Source organism: Formica exsecta, unplaced genomic scaffold, assembly GCF_003651465.1.
Source record: "Formica exsecta isolate Colony F162 unplaced genomic scaffold, ASM365146v1 scaffold140, whole genome shotgun sequence".
NCBI classification, from domain to species: Eukaryota; Metazoa; Arthropoda; class Insecta; order Hymenoptera; family Formicidae; genus Formica; species Formica exsecta.
In genome coordinates, this window is record NW_021848730.1 from 829,676 (window position 1) to 837,098 (window position 7,423).

A 7,423-nucleotide genomic window follows, 5' to 3' on the forward strand; every position below is an offset into this window, starting at 1 on the left:
TAATAAAAATAATATATATATATATAATAAAATAAATAATACATAGTATACAAATATAATAGTCTGTAAAAAATAAAACGAAAAAATCGTTAATTATTCAATATATTATATAACAGGCATTGCAAAGAAAAGTTTATAGATAAACACGATTAAATACAACGGGTTTTATTTGTTTTTACGACAAAATTCACATTGGGAAAAGGAAAGTAAAGAAATTCGATAAACGCAAGAGAAATTAGATTGCTCTGGTCTGATCTGTTTAAAGAGAAGAGACTTCACGCTATTGACCCTTCATCAATTATTCCGCTCCTACGAATAAAGCAAAGTGGACGAAAGTCGAAAACTGTAAAATTGATACTGACATAATTACTATCCGATCGCATGAAGATCCTGGTTTTGGCATTCGACGAGAAAAAAAATCCTGCGGGCAAAAAAGGGCGCGCTACCAGTTTGATTGGAAAAGTTTCTCACGTCGAGAGGGAACATTAATTGAATCTGCATTGTCTGGAAAGAGAGTTCTTTACGTGACCCCTTAGGCTTGTCCCCTCTTTTAATGTAAAATGTAAAGGATCGTGAATTTGTGGAAACAAGGTGACGATGTCGCGTTCTATAATAAAACTTGAAGTATCCCGAATCTGTGTACGCGCGTGTATGTGTTATATTTGTATATGTATTTCCATTATACTCTTTTTCCAAATTTATTCAATTAATTGTTTCAATGATTAGGCAAATCACGTTTCTATTAAACTTTGAAATTAAAAGTAAATTCTTGAGAAATTTAAAAATTATACAAATGAAAGATTAAATTCAAATTATCAAATATGTGAAATGTGTGAGTATGTGTGTTATATACATATATGTTGTTAATAACAAAAATAAAAAATAGCCTATCCAATATATTTAATTGTGTTAAATCGGGAATTTCATACATGGTGTCTAACATATGCATACACAAAAAAACTTTTTTTTTTTAAATTTTATCAACTAAAAAAAAATATTTTCGTGTGTAATACTTTCATCGATAATTATAAAAATCTCGCAAGAATCGAAATGTCGCAACATATAATATATAATCGATACTTTCGGACTTTTGCTAATCAAATTATATATTTATATTTGCCACCAATTTCCCGACACGACTGATCTGCAATTTACGATAAATCTTTTACAAAGTCTATTTATCAGTTAATCCCACTGAAGACACAGCTAATATGAAAGACTGTAAAATAAACATAGATTTCCTTCGTTTCTCTTTTCAATTTTTCTCTAAAGATTCGATTATCGGACATTTATATTCTGCGGAAGCATCTCGTTTACAGTGAAAGAGAAAATTTAATCTTTACGATATAATTAGTCCAAGATTTCTGAGAAGAATAACTTTGAGAGAATTTTTATATATCCTTCGATGTTAATACATATGGACTGAAAAGTGGGACTAAAGAATCAGATTATAAAGTTATGAATTTCTAATTGTTGAAATAAAAAGAAAAATATATAGAGAAAAAATATTTAGTTTAACGGATTGTTTGTTTTTTTACTCGTTCCAATTATTTTTAAACATATTTAAATAATTAAATTTTTTAATAATTAAGATATGTTATAGAAAATTCCCTTTTATCTCGTATTGGAGAGGAAGGAGATGGAAATTTAATGATATCGCTTCATTTTATTTTATTAAAGGATTTAATAAAAGATTATCGCACAAAGTGTAAGAGATATTAGTACATAGAGAAGAGAAATGAATTCAAATGCTATTAAACTAATTGCCGCTTTCAATAATTCATTTTAATAGAATACAAAAAAAAATAAATGAATTTCTCTTGATTCTTTTTAATCCTTCTGCTTTTATGGAAACAATTTACACTAATTTCAAGTCACACGCATGATTTTTCTGTCAGACATAAGAGACAATTGCTTTCTTTACATCAAATGTTTATTTAAAAAAAAAGAAAAAAATAGATATACCGATTCGTGCGTGCAGCGTTATTCCGCCCAACGACTCATATAGGGTAACTGTCCTTTATCTAAGGCAAGGGTGAGGACGCACCCTATCGTTTGTTATCGTACTCCGAAAAGTGGACCTAACCCGCGCAAAAGGATATAGATACATCCACATGCGGAGGCGCGCTTGCGTATTCGCGAGGCGGCATCGCGACGGCGCGTTGCCGTCGCACCCCGTGTGTGCCGTGGAGGCGCGAGGGCGGTGTCGGTGGGGTGGTTTCGTTTTGGAGTCGTTCTCGTCTACTCGTCGTGCGCTCCTCGCCGTCGTCGTCGTCGCCGTCGTCGACGTGCGCGTCGCGGCGCTCGAGCCTCGAGACGCAAAGCCCCAACCGTGGAACGCGATCGCGGTCATCGTACGGGTACTCCGTTCTGATACACGATCCTGGTGGTGTCCTACGGATCACGAATCGTCGGGACCGACGAGAAAGAAAGAGAGAGAAAGGAGGAGCACGCGCGCACCTCGTCCACGATACGTCGCGCCCGCTTTTCACGCGTGTGCGTCGTCGCGGCGTCTCGCGGCTGCTCCACGGAAACGTCCTCGGCTCGCTAACGGTGGAGCGCGCAAAATTATAATCCCGCCCTGTTATCGTCATCGTCGTCCTCGTCGGCATCGTCATCATCGACATCGTCGGCGTGGGTGGTGGTGGTGCTAGTGCCGGTGCTGGTGATTGTCTCGTCTGCTATTGTCCAATTGTTGTTATTGTCTGACGTATCTTACACCGGGGGTAAGTTAATAAGATTATTTCTTTTGTCACCGAGTCGTGTCCTGCGATAGATCATTCGCATGTTCTTCCGCGAAGACGCGAGACGGATAGAAAGGATGCGAGGAAAATGCGCGTATTTCGGGGAGGAAAGTTTTAAGGGCTTAAGCCCTTCAATTTGATTCGTGCCTTACCGAGGGTTGTCACGAGTAACCTAGTTGGCAGTTTTCGCAACCCCTCGTGTTTACGTCGCTCCTCTTTATTCTCTATCTGTCCCTTTTTCTCTTTTACTCCTCGCTGTCTCTCTTTTTCGCTCTCTTTTTCACGGGTGGGGGTGGTAAACACGCGTTCTGCAAAAACATCGATGAAATGACGCCGAGAATCCCGTCTGTGGGAAATAACCTCGGTAAATTGCATTTTATTCGCGTTGAGTTCAACTTCATTATTTTAACGAGCAATAACAATTATTAAATCGATATCGAATTATAATCTTAATGAATTCAGATATTGATGCACTTTTCGAAAAACAAGAATGATATCGCGTTTAATTGCGATAATTGTAATATGATTGACATAAGATTGAATCAAACAAGATAAGTTTGAAGGTAAAAACGTGACATCGCATATTTACTTATATAAGATAGCAATCGCGAGCGCACGCTTTTTAATTTTAGTTGTTTCGTGTCATCACAATAGTACATAAATCACCGTAAATGGTTTTATGTGACAAAAATATTAAATTTATCACTGAAAAAATTTTAGTTGAGCTGTTGTTATGCGAACAAACCGAATTAACTTATAAAGCTTTCAGAAGATAGATACAATATATGTGTGAAATGATACAGTATTTTGAAATGCTAATTTATTTAAAATAATTAGCTCACTTTTGATTCATTTTTTGCATAACAAAATTATCTCTATCTCATTATTAATTCTGTATTACTTGGTACCTATATAGATATCTATATAAATACTTATAAATATCTCAGAAATCAAATTCATATTTATTCAATATTATCGACATTACTCCCAGTTTACCGATATTATTAATCAATATTAAAAGTAGATGCAGTAGAATGATATATCCGCTATCATATACAGCCGCTATCGATTTGTCTCGTATGTTTGAATAAAAAAATCATGACAAATATCGCTTATACTTACGCGATGTAATTAATTATATCATAGAATGATGGTTCAATTAACAACGATTTATTGTCTTTCATTTCTCCTTTCTTCTCTTTTCTCGCTTTATTTTTATCGATTACGTTAAATTATGCTAAGATAGCATTAAGCTATTATAAGCTAGCACGATTTAGTCTATCTTTAATCTTTTTTTATTTTTGTAATTATTTGCTAAATGAAATGTGAATTTGTTGTTTTGTCGTGGGACTCATATCATATATATAGAACAGGAAATATATATATTTTTTTTTTTCGCGAAGGAAATTACCGGCTTATCTCAATCCGGGACTCGATTAACGAATCACCATTTAAATCGAATTTCCTTGCGGGACGCGTTGTAAGAGCACTTGACTTCTCTCGTTTTGTTTGTCGCGTGGGTATTCGTGCGATCGTTTTTTTTTCCGCCACGCTTCCAATTAACGTCCCGCACGCGGTCGAGTACTCAATTTACATATACGCTTGGAGTGGACATTTCTGGTATTAGACCGCTTCTTTTATGCTCAATACTGAGCGAAGAAAAATGGCAAACAGATTATGTATTTTTTTTTTTTCGTACACATGGTACATTTGTAAAAATTAGATATTTTTTCGGTCTTGCAATGTGAATATTTTCTAAAACTCGCAATACGGCTCATTTTAATCAAAGAAGTTAGAGAGACCGAAAGTGTAAGTTAAATGACATACGGGATATCCTCAGTTTTAATTTTTATGATGAATTTTTTGAGTCTTTCAGAATTTCTTTTTTCTCGCATGAAATAAAAACGGTATTTAATGTCGAGTAACAAATAATAGCGAGGAGAAATTCACTCACATTTATTCAAGAGCTTATCAGTAAAAAATACTTTCGTCTGAAATATATTGTACTTAACATATAATTTTGATATATTTCATTAAAAATAATATCGATACATATTGCGACAAGTATTGTAGTTATTAAGGGAAACAGTCACGCGAGGACCGTGTAAATTGACGACGACTTAATGGCCAGCTAATTTGGCACGTTAGATCGGCCTGACAACGTGACATAGGTAATTCCGTCTGCGATCGTCGTCATGGGAATTCGGGATTACGATTTGCAGCACGTGAGCGGCAAACCAATCACACATGGCTATTATTTACCGAGCGTAAAGCAAGCGCAGCAAGCGACTAAGAAGTTTATGCGCTAAGAACGAATTTCGGAACGGAAAGAAAGAAAGAGAGAGAGAGAGAGAGAGGGAGGAGAAAGAGAGAAGTTTGATTTAATCCTTATAAAGCTTTAATAGTTACCAGCGCAAAAGGATTGTGTGATTTAATCTGCTATAAAATCTCGGCTGTAAATTGCGAATTTTTATGGTGGTACGTTTAAATCTATGTATATGCAAACACACGTGTGAGCATCTATATATCCTGACTACATGATACACATTACGTTTTATATTTATCTCTTTCTCTCTCTCTCGTTATTCGACAAAAAATGCATGCAATTACTTACATTTTTCGCAAATTATGTTATTTCTTTATTTCTTAGGTTTTAATATTTTATGTTAATAGCATTAATACCTAAGGAATAGGAATAGAACAGAAATAGTTTTAATAACGTTGTTTCTTTTTATTTCTTTCTTTTTTTTAAATCAATAAAATAAAGTTTGAAAAAAAAAAGAATTTTGCTCAATGCTTATCATATCGAGCACACGAACATTATATGCATATATAGCTCGTGTTTAATGCCTTCTTGCGGGTATTTTATTTGTGCGAAATGTCGGTCATAAAATGCTTTATCGTTAGCTTCAGAATTAGTAACAGCATTTCAGGAAAGTACTGAATATCGCATAAAATAATTAAAACTTCCATCGCCGCCCCTCTTATCAACGTTGTACCGCTTACTTGTCCCGTCATATGCAGATACGCTCGATTCAACCTCAAAACCGCAAAAAGGGTATTAATATCGAATATAACCAAACTGGAAAACTAGAATCGAGATTCGGAAATACAAGAATCTCTCTTCGTAAAAGTTTGTTAACCGAAATTTTTTGATTTCGGAAATTGAGAATTTATAATGTCACTAATAAAATTTATAATTGCATTATTTTAAATTCATTTTGGTTTATCTATTTTGTATATGAAATAAATATGAAAATGAAACTTTTTTACGTGAAATTAAATCCATTTAGATGAAGATTTTCCACTCTTGGATATAATTCTTTGATGTAAATTGTCTTCTCTTCCTATTTAATTTTATGTTAATTCTTTTCTTCGCTTTCGGGTAAAGCATTATTTTACGTCCTTATTAGCTTGTCGAATAAAGCGTTGCTCCTTTAATGTCGCTCGAGGTGTATTGTTAATTGCCTCGCTTTACAGCTTCCGCTTTAAATAAATCTTTTTTTTTTTGCAATGAAAAAGTGCTTTTGTTCGGAGCAAAACGTATTTTTTTTCTTTTTTCTTTTCATTTTCAGCGTGGATAGTGAGAAGCGCGTGTACAATATTATTCGGTGAGCTCCCAAAGAATGTTGTGCAATTTCGGAGGCACAAAGACCGGCGGAAAGATATCGTTGAAGTTTACCTCATTCCCATTCTTTTATATACAGCATCAGAAAATTTCATTGAGCGAGACTAAAAGAGTTCATTTAGCACCTAATGATTCGAGATATCAGCTCAATGTGCTGCAGTTTTTATACCTTTATTTTGTATCGTGAAGATATTTCGATTTTTCTTCGATATCTTTGAATCTTTTGATATGAATAGAGAGTGTTATGCGTATATTTTATGTTTCTTTACCGGTACAAAAGTCTTGTGTTCATCCTTGGCAAGCAGACACACCGGCGACCGATAAGAGCATTGAATATGCAGTCGAGTTTTCTCGATAAAAGCCAATAGCTCGAGCAAGAATTTTCACGTGCTGCTTATCGGTCTGCAGTTTCCGAAAGTAGCGATGGTCGCCTGACGAGGAGCAAAGTGTCACCATTAGAGGTGACATCCTGTTATCCGATAATAATATTCATCAAGAAGCTTTTTCATTTCATCGAGAGTCGATCAGCATTCACGAAAAATTCACGGTGGCCTTATTCGCGAATATTGAATCGAGTTGTTAAAACGCGACTAATAGAGGGGTAAGAATTATTCTGAAAATTTACAAAGTTTCTGATCACCCATAGAAATCTACGAAGATTTGATTTTTATATTCAATAACGTATTAAAAGGATCAAATACATGAAATTGTAAAAAAAGAACGATAATCAACCGCAGTTTTTAAAATTTTTCTGATTCCGTATAGAACATGACTGTCAAATTTACATTATTGTGTCTTTGAATTAATATTGTTGTCACGTATAGAAGCTATACCGCTCACAAACGTATACAGTGGAATAAATACAGCAGAATTGAAGAGGATGCCTCGTAATAATAAAATAATAATCTCTACAATCGAGTTACATCGACAGGAATCTCAAAGAAGCTAGTAAAATATTATTAGCAAACACACCCCATTTATAGCCGTATAATATGCTACTGTTAAAACATTTCGTAAGCAATACATATTTTTAGTTAAAAAAAAAATATAT

General features: G+C 34.5%; 1 protein-coding gene across 7 annotated transcripts in view; it reads left to right on the forward strand.

Annotated features, from left to right (window-relative positions):
• LOC115246202 (acetylcholine receptor subunit alpha-like) overlaps positions 1–7,423 on the forward strand; it is a 100,198-nt gene that overhangs the window by 36,304 nt on the left and 56,471 nt on the right. Inside the window, exon 1 of one of the 7 annotated variants that reach the window (XM_029824873.1) lies at positions 2,247–2,726. The exons of the other annotated variants lie outside the window; for them this stretch is intronic. The gene's annotated coding sequence lies outside the window, so the exon portion shown is untranslated. Of the gene's footprint in view, positions 1–2,246; positions 2,727–7,423 lie in introns of those variants that run through there. 7 annotated transcript variants of the gene reach the window in all.